Raw genomic sequence first — 11,643 nt, forward strand, 5'->3', positions numbered from 1 at the left:
CCCCAGGGTTCAGTCTTCCAGATTCTTCTCCTCTTTACCTACCCAGATTCCCTTAGTGATGTCATTAAATCTCAACTTTCAAATACCATCTATATGCTGATCACTCCCAAATTTGTACCTTCAGCCTGGACTTCTGTCCTGAACTTCTGTCTTGTTACCCAGCTGTCCGCTCAACTTTTTCTCTTGGATATCTAACAGACATCTCAAACTTAACATGCCCCAAACCAAAGACCTGATCTGAAACCTGCTCTTCCTGCAATCTCTCCTAAAGATACTCTATCCTTCCAGATGCTCAGGCCCAAAACCTTGTGGTCATCACTGACCCCTCTTTTTGTCTCATTCCCCACACATGCAATCTCTGTCAGCAAAACCAACTGGCTTTACCTGCAAAATCTATTCAGAACCTGATCATTCTCACCACCTTCACCATTACCATCCTGGTGTAAGCTATGTCATCATCTCTTGCCTGGATTTTTTCACTTAACCACATGGCAATTTATTCTTAAAATAGCACCTTCAGTGACACTTTTAAATAAAGTCAAACAAGGCCACTCCTCATCCAGAACCCTCCAATGGCTTCCCATCTTACACCAAGGAAAAGCCAAATTCTTGCAGTGAGGCCTGGGAATTCTCTCACACTATCTCCCACTCCTCTTCCCACCCTTGCTCTTTCAGTGCCAACCACCCTGGTCTGCTGTTCCTAAAACACGCCAGGCAGGCTCCTGCCTCAGGGCCTTTGCACTTGCTGTTCCTTCTGCTTAGACCACATCTCCTCCAGAAATCCATGGGGCACCAGCCATCCCCTTCTTCAGGTCTCTGCTCAAATGTCACTTTTTCAATGAGATGTTGCCCTAATGCACCATTTAAAATTGCTCCCTCACTCCCAATACTCTCCTGCCCTCTTCCCTGCTCCATTTTGCTTAGCACTAATTACCATCTGAAAAACTGTATTTTGCATATTATATTTTTTACCCCACTAGAATGTTAGCTCCATGAGGTCAGGGATTTTTATCTATTTTGTGCTCTGTTATTTCACTAGAACCTGCAACAGTATTTTCCATAGTGTTAGTCCTCAATAAAATATTCATTGAATGAATGAATGGATATACATGGTCTGTTTATAGGGTGTGTACTCTATTCCACTGGCTTATTCCTCTATCCTTCCAGCAATACTACACTGTTTTAATGGGATTATAATAAATTTTATTGTCTGGTAAGGCAATATTTCCCTTTTCAATTTTGTTTTCAATTATCTCACTCTTATTCTATATATGTGAGCACAAATACAGATGGGTGGGCTGGTGGCAGGGCCAGAGATTATGGACGTTCCCTATTTGCATCTGTTTGTTCAGAGAAACAGGAAGCAGAGTCAACAGCTCAGAAGGAGGAGGTTTGAGCAAAGAAGGAAAAACCAGGAAAAGCAGCTCCAAGGGCCTCTCGAGAATAGCCATGAAATTAAGTGGACACCGGTCAGTGAGGCCAAGTTCCTCCAGCCATGTTCGGCAGTGGGTATGCAGGTGCAGAAGTGGCAAGGAAATGGAGTCAAACCAGATGGGGCTTTGCCAGGTCAGCACAAGGAGGGACACTGTGGATCCACATGGAGAGGACTGGCTGGCTTACAAAGGAGCAGGAGATGCAACACTGAGTACCCTGAGTGAAAATATAAATCACAATGATCCCTACCGATCTTATGCAACCATTGTATCAGTTTTAGCAGGAAAAGCAAAACTAAACTGTTAGAAGAAAGAAAAGAGAAATTTTTTGAGTCCCAGAGTAAGGCAGAATTTCCTAAATTAAAGCCCTGAAAACAAACTATAAAGGATAGGGTTAATACATTTCATTTCCTTGGACATTGACGAGATCCTGATTTGAACAAATCATTAGGGAAAACACTTAAAAGACAACTGGGTCCCCAGCTGGGAAGTTTCTGATATTTTCTCAAGCATTAGGGACTCCCAATTGAATAAGCCAAGACTTCAATCTTGAGGCCTGCTCTTATGAAGCTTATTTCTATAATGGGGAAGCTAAGTCTATCTATAGTTATGCCTAAGAGTCACTTCCAGAGAATCTCTTTTGTTGCTCAGATGTGGCCTCTCTCTCTCTCTAAGCCCATACCCCTACAAGGGATAGGACTTTCAGGGGTGTAAGTCTCCCTGGCAACATGGGACGTGACTCCCAGAGATGAGCCTGGCCCTCGCATCATGGGAATGAAAAAGACTTCCTGACCAAAAGGGGGAAAACAAAGGTATCAAAATAAGGGTTCAGAGGCTAAGAGACTTCAAATAGAGTGGAGAGGCTGTTATGGAGTTCACTCTTCTGCAAGTTTAAGATAGGTATTGCAAATTGCCATGGTATGTCATGCCCCAACCAACGGTATTTCTGAAAACCCTAAAGAATACCCAGGGCTATATTTCAGATTCTATAAAAGTTTCACTCACTAAGTTTACTTTCCAAAAACCTCCAGCTTATGCCAGATAAGCCCCGACACCCAGAGGCACCAGTCTCTCCAAGAACATCAACCAGTTGCATTCCCATCCCCCATAATGTCAACACCCCTTCTCAACATGAAGAAATTAGAATGATCATTGCCCAAATATCCTTGAAGACTGAGAGAATGATCAAATGTAAGGGAGGAGACGTAACAGATAAGATAGGATTTAACAAATGATTAAGACTAATGAATCATTATATAGATTGCTTTTTAGTTTCTAGTATATCAGAACAGCTAGAGGAAATAACCAAAATTGTGGAAATGTAACCCATACCATACTTTGAAATTTGTTCTATAACTACTTGTAAAATTGTATTCTGAAAGTTATCACTTTTCTGCATATATATTTCACAATAAACAATGTTTAAAAATAAAAGACAACTGGGGAAACTGAATACTGACTGGATAGTAGATGATATAGAGAATTATTGTTAATTTGGAGGAAATAATATTATTGCAGTTATGTGTTGTTTTTCTAAGTGTTGTCATCTTTTATAGAGACATCCTGATGTATCTACAGATGAAATGACAAGATGTCCAGGATTTGCTTCCAAAATAACCCAGCACAGGATGGGAGGGAGGTGGGAGTGGGGAGCTATATTTGTTGACGACGTTGAAGCTGGGTGGTGAGTTCATGAGAATCCTTTAGACAGTCTTCCTACTCTTGCATGTGCTTGAGATTTTCCATAACAAAAAGCTTTTTAAGATTTATTATACTTTTAAACACTGTAAGATAAAAGGCTCCATAAACAAAGGAACAAAATAAGATACAGACTAGAAGATATTTTCTAAGCAGAGGATTTATTATCTAGATAAAGCATATGAAGAATTACTATAAATCATCAAGAAAATGACAAACAACACAATAGAAAAATTCTCCAAAGATATGAATGGCTAATTCACAAAAGAGTGTACCTGAATGGCCAATTACCATTTGAGAAGATACTCAACCTCACTAGTATTCAAGGAAATTACACTAAAAACAACAAAATACCATTTTACATATTGCAGACTGGAAAAAAAAAAAGTCTGTTAGCACCGAGTGACTGAGCACAGATAAGGAAATGGGAACTCTTACCCACTACTGGAGAAGGTACAAATCGATTCAAAGTCTAGAAAGCGGTCTGGCAAGATCTAGCAAAGTTAAAGAAGAAGATACACTGCAAGCCAGGAATCACACAAGCGCATGTAATCTCTGGAGAAATTCACCTGTGAGTACAAGATGTCTGTCGAAAAATGTTCTTGGCAGAACTAACTGTGATAGAAACCACTGGAAGCAATCTAAATGGTCATTGTGCTTTGGAGCTATGTACCCCAGAAAAGCATTTTTTAGACTTGGTCCATTCCTGTGGGTGTGAACTCTTGTAAAGGGGACCTTTTGATGAGGTTATTTTGGTTAAGGTGTGGCCCACCCAAGTCAGGATGAGTCTTAATCCTATTATTGAAGGCCTTATAGGGAAGGTTATAGTGAGAGAAAAAAGCCACGGAGGGAACAGCTAGTAGCTGAAAGTCAACGGAACCTGGAAGAGCAGGGAGAGGCCAGGAGAGGCCGCCATGTGCATTGCCATGTGACAGAGGAGCCAAGAACCAAGGATCACTGACGGTCAACCACCCCCAGAACTCCACAGTCTTTGGGGAGAAAGCATCACCTTGATGACACTTTGCTTTGGACTTCTACTAGCCTCAAAACCGTGAGCCAATAAATTCTCATTGTTTACGCCAACTCATTGCATGGTGTTTGTTTTGGCAACGAGGAAATTAAAACAGTCATCAGTTAACTAACTGTGACTTACTCATTGTAGTGGATGAATTATGTACCCCAACATATATACATTCTTAATCTTAATCCACTTTCCTGTGGGTGTGAACCCATTGTAAAGCGAACCTATTGAAGATACTATTTTTAGTTAAGGTGTGGCCCAGCTGAACGAGTTTATGTCTTAATCCAAATTACTGAAGCCTGATATAGAGAAGAAACTGGAAGTCAGAGGTTGGAGAAGGCCACAGGAGTAGCCAGAAGTCAGCAGAAACCAGGAAGACTGAGAAAGGAGAGGATATCACCATGTGAAGGGGGGATGATACACAAGCCAAGGAATCCCAAGGATTTTGCAGGAAGCCAGCACCAGGATGCTGAACTCTGGGAGAAAGCAAGCCTTGCTGGTATCTTGACTTTGGACTTCTTCTAGCCTCAAAACCATGAATTAACAAATGCTTCTTGTTAAGCCAACCAATTGTGTGGTATCTGTTGTGGCAGCCTGGCAAACAAAGACATTTATAAAAAGAATAATACATAGTTAAATGAACTATATCTATATTTATCAATATGGTAAATCTAAAAAACCGTAATGCTAAATAAAAAGCCAACTGCTTTTTCCATACTAAGTAAAAATAAAACCAAGCAAAACTAAATAAAAACCAAAAAAACTCACAATTTAAAACATTTTATTAATAAATATACTATAATTATTTATAATGCATGGAGAGGAAACACACCAACGTTAGCACAGGAGCCACCGGAAAAGGGAGGGATGGGTAAGGGATGGAGATTCCTGCTATTTCTTACACTTTATTTCCTTAAAATGTTTTTATTTGAAGTTCATAGGACAACGTGTTAATATCTTGTAAATTTAGGTGATGTCAATATGGGTGCTGATATTACTTCTTATTCTTCCCTGAGTACTCTATTTCATAATTAGAAATAAAAAAAAATTTAAGGAGAATGAAAATAATAGCTAGTGATCTGATTGAAGGAAATTTTACTCTCTGTTTCAGGGTTTTATTTTCATTAGCTACGTTATAATAATATAAATGTTATTAGGAAGAGGTGTCGCAGCCATCCACTACGAAGAGCAGGGCATTTTATGCCCTATTGCATAATTTCTCAAGAACCAGTTCCTGGGCTGATTTCTTACCTGGGCTGTCCTACCAGGGCCTGGGGATCCGAGAAAATCCTGGCCACTCCCAGGCAGCCTCTGATCTTAAGTTCTTTACTTTGTCTTCAGTTGACATCCACTTTCCAAAGGAGTGCTTACAGCTCGGAGGGCGCCCCTGGGCAGAGCCCGCCTGGAGCAGAGGCCGGGAGGCGGGCCGGGCGGGTAGCCTGCGGCAGGCTGGACTCGGGCCCAGACCCTTCACGCGGCACAGCAGCTGGCAGGCCTCGGTGTCCCGGCCAAGTGCCCTGTGCCCGGGGAGGGCCGGTTTCCACGGACGACGCCCCACTGAGGGCGCCGGAGAGAGTCCGGGCAAACCGACCCCTGACCCTCCACTGATGACTCTGTAAGTAAAACCTCAGTATACACCGTTCAGGAGTCGTGTTGGTTTTGTTTTTTCAAAATCACACATTTGTTAAAAGATAACTCAAAAACGTAAAACCAAGGAGAAGTCAAAAGAGTGCAAATTTATACGGAGTGAAGGAATGTTGGGATGAAATTGCAAATGGAGACAAAACTGATTTTTCCACAGAAGGAAAAGGGGAAGTCAGTTAAACCAGGAAGGAGGAATTTACAAACTGATTGCTATCCACTTACAAAGAGCTGCAAAGTAGTTCAAACACAATGAACGTGCTAGAATCAGACAGTCCAGAAGGATGGTGCATACTTTTCCACCAAAACACAAAATTTTTTGCTACATGTTATAGGGTTGTGATAAAAGTTTCTGTTGCCTGCTGTACAGCGGAGGGATGTGCTGCTGGTTCAAAGTTTCACACATGCCTGGTGGAGTTCTCATTAAACATGTTTCAAGAAAGGCTTTTCTGAATTTATGGCAGATGTGTTTGGAAATACACCTAGCTAACCCAAGATTCACGGTCAGTGAAGTTTCTAGAAGCTGGAGCACTCTTCATGGTGCCATGATTGACAAAACATACTCCTGTGGAGGGAACCTGGATGGGCATGTTCTCTGACAATGACCACACTGGCCAGCAACACTGTCACACTCAATTCCCCCCATAACATTCATGCCAGAAGCCACATATATATGACTATTCGTGCCGAGTGACTTTTTTGCCCCTCCAGCCCTGCCTGATACAAGACTAGAGTAAACACCTCCACAAAATTACAAGACAAGACCCATGGGGATCACTGGTGAGTGTTCCATCTGTAAATTCTAAGGGTCCCCCATCCCCGCTTCTTATGTGTTGTTTATACCATCATGAGTCATTTCTTTACTCCACGTAAATTGTGCCTCTTGACTAAAAATCTTTAATAAATATTCATTCCTATATCAGTATAAGAGCCATGATTTTACCTTCTTCTGAAATCATCTTTTACCACTGTGATCAAACAACATTCCCAATCTCCCACTGCACATCAGTGCTGGGGACTGAATCATGTCATCCTCAGAAAACACATTCAAGTCTTAATCTGCGTTCTGGTGGGTGTGAGCCCATTTGCAAACAGGACCTTTGAAAATGTTGTTAGTTAAGGTGTGGACTCCTTTGTGAACAGGGTTTTTGAAGATCCTATTTAGATAGGCCCAAATTGAATGAGGGTGGGCCTTCATCCATAGGACTGGAGTTCTTAGAAGGCAGAGGAAACTGGGATACCATCATTCAGGAAAAGCCAAAAACAGGAAGACACCAGACAGGAGAGCAAGAGATGGCTGTGCAATGGAGAACCACCATCACCAGGAGAGAGCCTTGCTGACATCTTGATTTTGGACTTCTAGCCTCCAAACTTGTGAGCCAATCAATTCTCGTAGTTTAAGCCAACTAGTATGTGGTATTTGTCCTAAGAGCAGTCAGAAAGGTGAGAAATGGGAAATAAAGTATTGCTGAGTGTGGCTTTCCCGCTTTCATACTCCAAGGACTTATATAACTCGGAAGTCAGACTTCCCAACCCAACGAAGTTCTCCAACAGAAATAGAGAAAACAGACTTTGATAAGCCAAAGCAATCAGGGAGGATGGCACTGTAACAAGCAAAGACCTCTCGGAATAAATTGCTAGAAGCTTTCGAGTTAGAAATAGAAACCATCTGCAAGCACAACAGGGATTCAGAGCAAAAGGAAACACTAGAAGCTAATATAGGAATGTGGTGTTTAACGGGGCAGACAGAACACTTAGAAGGCAGTATTTTCCTTTACGGGTTAAACTGCAGGACCTGGCCTGGCAACTGATTTTCAGTCTTTTAAGGGGGAAGGCCGGCTACTGCTTACCCTTGGATGATTCCATGCACTTCAACTCCCCCAAGTATTTACATTTCAGCAAGCACGTTTGTATTTTGTGTAGAGTAGATGGGTTGGATGGTGTTGGTTGGAAGGCCAGGTGCAGTGAGCACCCACTGCTTTCCTTGCTGTACCTCAAACGTGCCAGTTGCTCCTTGCGTCTGACCTTGACTCTGACTGCCCGCTCCCTCAGCCTGAATCGCTCACCCCCAGCTACCTGCAGGGCTCACTCATGACCTTATTTTTAATGGGCTTTGCAAACACAATTAAACAACAAGGTGAAATCTCTGTCCTGCAAATGAACATCAATTGCAGTGCTCAATGGTAGCAAGGCCTGGGCGAGCCTGGCACCTTGGTCTCTCAACCCCTCGTGGCTGGTGAGGTACAAACTGTACAGTCTCTCTGGATAACAGGTACCCCGCACACAAGGTGCAAAACTCCCAGACTCAGAACCTTCTCTCTTAATAATCCATCCTACGGAAATATTGCCAGATATGTATAAGAATTTTGGTGTAGATAACACTTGTATTTTTTTAGTTTTATATTAGTCAAAATTATACAACCGAGAGAACAGTCTTTTCAATAAATCATGCTAGGAAAACTGGATGTCCAAAACTGGATGCAAAAGACTCCTACCTCACACCGTAAACAAAAAATAACTCAAAAACCTAATACCATAAAAGTCTTAGAAGAAAACATAGGGAAATGTCTTCAGGACCCTGTATTAGGCAATGGATTCTTAGACTTTGCAACCAAAAGCATGAGTGATTAAAGAAAAAATAGTGAAATTGGACTTCATGAAAATTTAAAACTGTTGTGCATCAAAGGACATTATCAAGAAAGAGAGAAAGTTTCTGTCCTAGGTGATGAAAGAGTTTTAGTAATGGAAGGAAGTGATGGTAACACAGCATTGTAAAAATAATTCATGCCATTGAATTGCACACTTAAAAATTATTAAAATGGGAAATTTCATGATATATATATATATATATTCCCATCATAAAAAAGAAAAGAAAACAAAAAGCATACAAGCAAAACATCCAACTTTAGGAAAACACTCACAAGGAGTATTTAATGGCATGGAGGAAAGGCACTGGGTTAAATGGAAAAAGAGAATGCAAGTTTATAGACAGTGTGATTTCAACTCTGCTTTTTAAAATGCATTGCTAAACACCTATAGAAAGTTATACCAAAGCCTTGGCGTGGGGGGTCCCTCCACCGCTGGGGCTGCGGCGGGCTTCTTCTGGAACGACAACGTATCCCCTTCATAATGAGGGCAGAAGAGGGCCGGTGCGGACGGAGCCTGGCGAGCGCGGCCGCCCCTGCCCCTGGCCCCGACCCCTCGGCTCCAGCCCTCGGCTCCACCGCCCAGTCGCGCCCGGACGGGCCCTAGGGGGCCGCGCACCTACCCTGACCCGCGGCCGGCGCTCCGAGGCCTCCGCGGCTCCTCCCGCGCGCGGGCGACCGAGGGCAGGACGGACGCGGGGGGCGGCGCCTCCGTCCCGACGGGAAGTGGACGCGGGGGCCGAGCGCGGCGGGGAGCCCTGGGGCCCGGAGGGAGGGAGGGGAGGACGGGAGGAAGGCGGGGGAGGGGGAGAGGCCGAGGGGAGGGAGGGGAGGAGGGAGGGGAGGAGGGAGGGAGGAGGCGGGCAGAGGCCTTGGGATGGGGGCCGGCCAGCTCGTGAAATTAGATGTGTGCCTGGCTCCTAAGACCTGTAACGCCTCTCTTGTAAGTCAAAATTTTGAGGCTCTATTTTATAAATATATTTTGTAAATGTATATTGTTACATGCCTGCCCCTCCCCACCACCACCACCTCTGCATACTTTGTGGGGGCACCTGATTGAGGTATTGACAAGGCTTCTACTGGCTACAGAAGTTTAAGGAAGAAAACAGCTAGAAATGTGGATTAGAAAAATAAGTAAGCGCAGGGAGAGGAAGATGAGCTCCTGGCTGCCGCAAGAATTAAGGAGAAAACCTGTGGCCTATGAACCGTGGGCACTTCTAATTTTAAAATTTGTGGAGTCCAGATTAAGGGTGGCCTTTTCTTTAACAGCTGTTTCCCTTGGAGATGGTAAATCAGTGATGTGACGAGATGAGAGGGGTGAGGGTTGTGATAGTCCACTGGAAGGTTGGGAGATCATTTTCGAGGCGGCCAGCTGGGAGCCCGGTGGCCGAGGCCGCAGGCCTCTACCCAGTGGGAACTTTGGAGGATGACCCTGGAGGGCTTCAGGAAGCAGCTCTGGCTTCCTCTGCCACCCTGGGGGAAGGAAGGCCTCCACCATCAGAAGTTTTCCCTTTTCCCGCTGGGGAGCGGGTTAAACTGGAAGCTTTGCCTGTTTGCTTTTGCCCTGGGCATCGTGATGAACCTCGACATAAAATATGGGTTTTGGTTAATCCCCAGGACACAAAGACAGTTGTGGCTGCTTATGAAAAGGGAGCCAGAGGCCCCCTGAGGATGTGTTACGAACCTCTGATCCTGCAAGAGAAGGTCTGAAGAAGGCTCATTCTTTGGGGAAAGGATTGTGCTTTTCTCTAAAAGGCATTATTTTTGGAGGACTGGAGAGGAATTTGGAGGATGATGGCATGATTTTTTTAACGTCACCCTGTGAAGGAACAAGCTAAAATTTTGTGAGGAAGTGGAGCGGCTGTTGGATTTGACACCACCAAGATAAAGGTGGCCTGTCTGGTGCGTGCCACCTGCTACCTGTCTTCAGTACCATGTTCGTGAGGAGGAAACACCACCCCCAAGGCCTGGGCACAGCCATGCTGCGGGCCTCCTGCGAGTCTTTCGAGAACGAAGCCCAGGGCGTCAGCAGCCCTGTTTCTCCTGCCATCTGCCAAGTCCGTAGGAAGCTCCTGGTGGCCCGTCCAGAGGAGTGGGGGTGCTGTGGGAGGTGGAGCCCCCAGGAGCTGGAAGCCAGTGAGGAGTCAGCACGGCTTAAGATGTAGTTTCAACAGTCAAGCCTTCCCAACTCTCACCCAAGAAATTCAGAGGAGGATGTACGTGGTCAGGGCCGAGTTCTCAAGATGCTGGACCCAGACAGTCCAACCGTGGAGAAGGAAGCAAGATGAGGACCAGTGGGGAAGAATTGGAAAACACAAAGGCTGATGAAGATTGTGGAGCAAAGGAAGGAGAGCTGGCTTGCCTGTGAGGCCCATGAGTGCAGGCCAGGGGCCCCACTGGGCCGAGCTGGGGGTGAAGGAGGCCAGGAGTTCAGTGGCGGCTGCGGGTGGCAGCATTTATAATCCTCGAGGAGACAGTGACCACCAGGCCCTGCCCTCCCTGCAGGCTGGTTGTGGGGGCTCAGATAATACAGTGTCTAAGAAAATGCTTCTTTAAGCATGGAGAGCTATGCAGGTGCAAGTAATTATTTTCCCAAGGGAATTGCCAGCTGTTCCAAAAGATTTCAGAAGCTCACTCTTTAAACCTGATATGTGTTCTATTTAATTTGCAAAGACTGCCCTGGAACAACCTGTGTGTTTCTAAATATACCTCTTTCCTTGGTAAGTAAGCCTAGAGAAAGGGCCATGGCCATTTTGTTTGGTGCTGCAGAAACCCCTTTATGGGATTGCCCATGCCAGCCCTATTGTAATTGTGTGGGCACAGACATCAAAGAAGATTCTAAGGAGACACATGCCTTTTCTGGGGACGCTTCAGCCAGCGTCAGAGGCGGGCAGAGCCCTCTGAGGGCAGGGCCAGCTGCCTCCCGCTCAGCTCCACCTGTGTGCAAGGAGCCTGCAGTGGGGGTGCCAGGCCGGCTTTGGGATCTCGGTCATCACCTAATTTAGATGGGAAGTCACTGGACAGGAATTTGGGCTGATGGCCCTTCTAGCACACTGGTGGCCTTGAGTGGAGAAGCTTGTGGCAATAAAGGTAACTGTAAAAATAAAATAGCCTCACTTGAATATGACATCTGGCCTCCGCCTTCTCAAATACCTTCAGAGTCCTGCTCCGTGGCATGTCTTCTGTCACCACTGGCGATCCATCT

General features: G+C 44.8%; 1 protein-coding gene and 1 pseudogene across 2 annotated transcripts in view; one reads left to right on the plus strand and one right to left on the minus strand.

Moving 5' to 3' along the window:
• The window catches only part of CMBL (carboxymethylenebutenolidase homolog), a 30,426-nt gene extending 21,251 nt beyond the window's left edge, over positions 1-9,175 (minus strand). The window contains exon 1 of one of the 2 annotated variants that reach the window (XM_037799269.1): positions 9,062-9,175. The gene's annotated coding sequence lies outside the window, so the exon portion shown is untranslated. Of the gene's footprint in view, positions 1-5,403; positions 5,647-9,061 lie in introns of those variants that run through there. The other variant, XM_037799270.1, reaches the window with a different exon arrangement.
• A 571-nt stretch (positions 9,176-9,746) lies between these two features.
• On the plus strand, positions 9,747-10,578 carry LOC119505984 (annotated as a pseudogene).
• Positions 10,579-11,643: the final 1,065 nt, after the last annotated feature.

Source organism: Choloepus didactylus, chromosome 11, assembly GCF_015220235.1.
Source record: "Choloepus didactylus isolate mChoDid1 chromosome 11, mChoDid1.pri, whole genome shotgun sequence".
Taxonomy (NCBI): domain Eukaryota; kingdom Metazoa; phylum Chordata; class Mammalia; order Pilosa; family Megalonychidae; genus Choloepus; species Choloepus didactylus.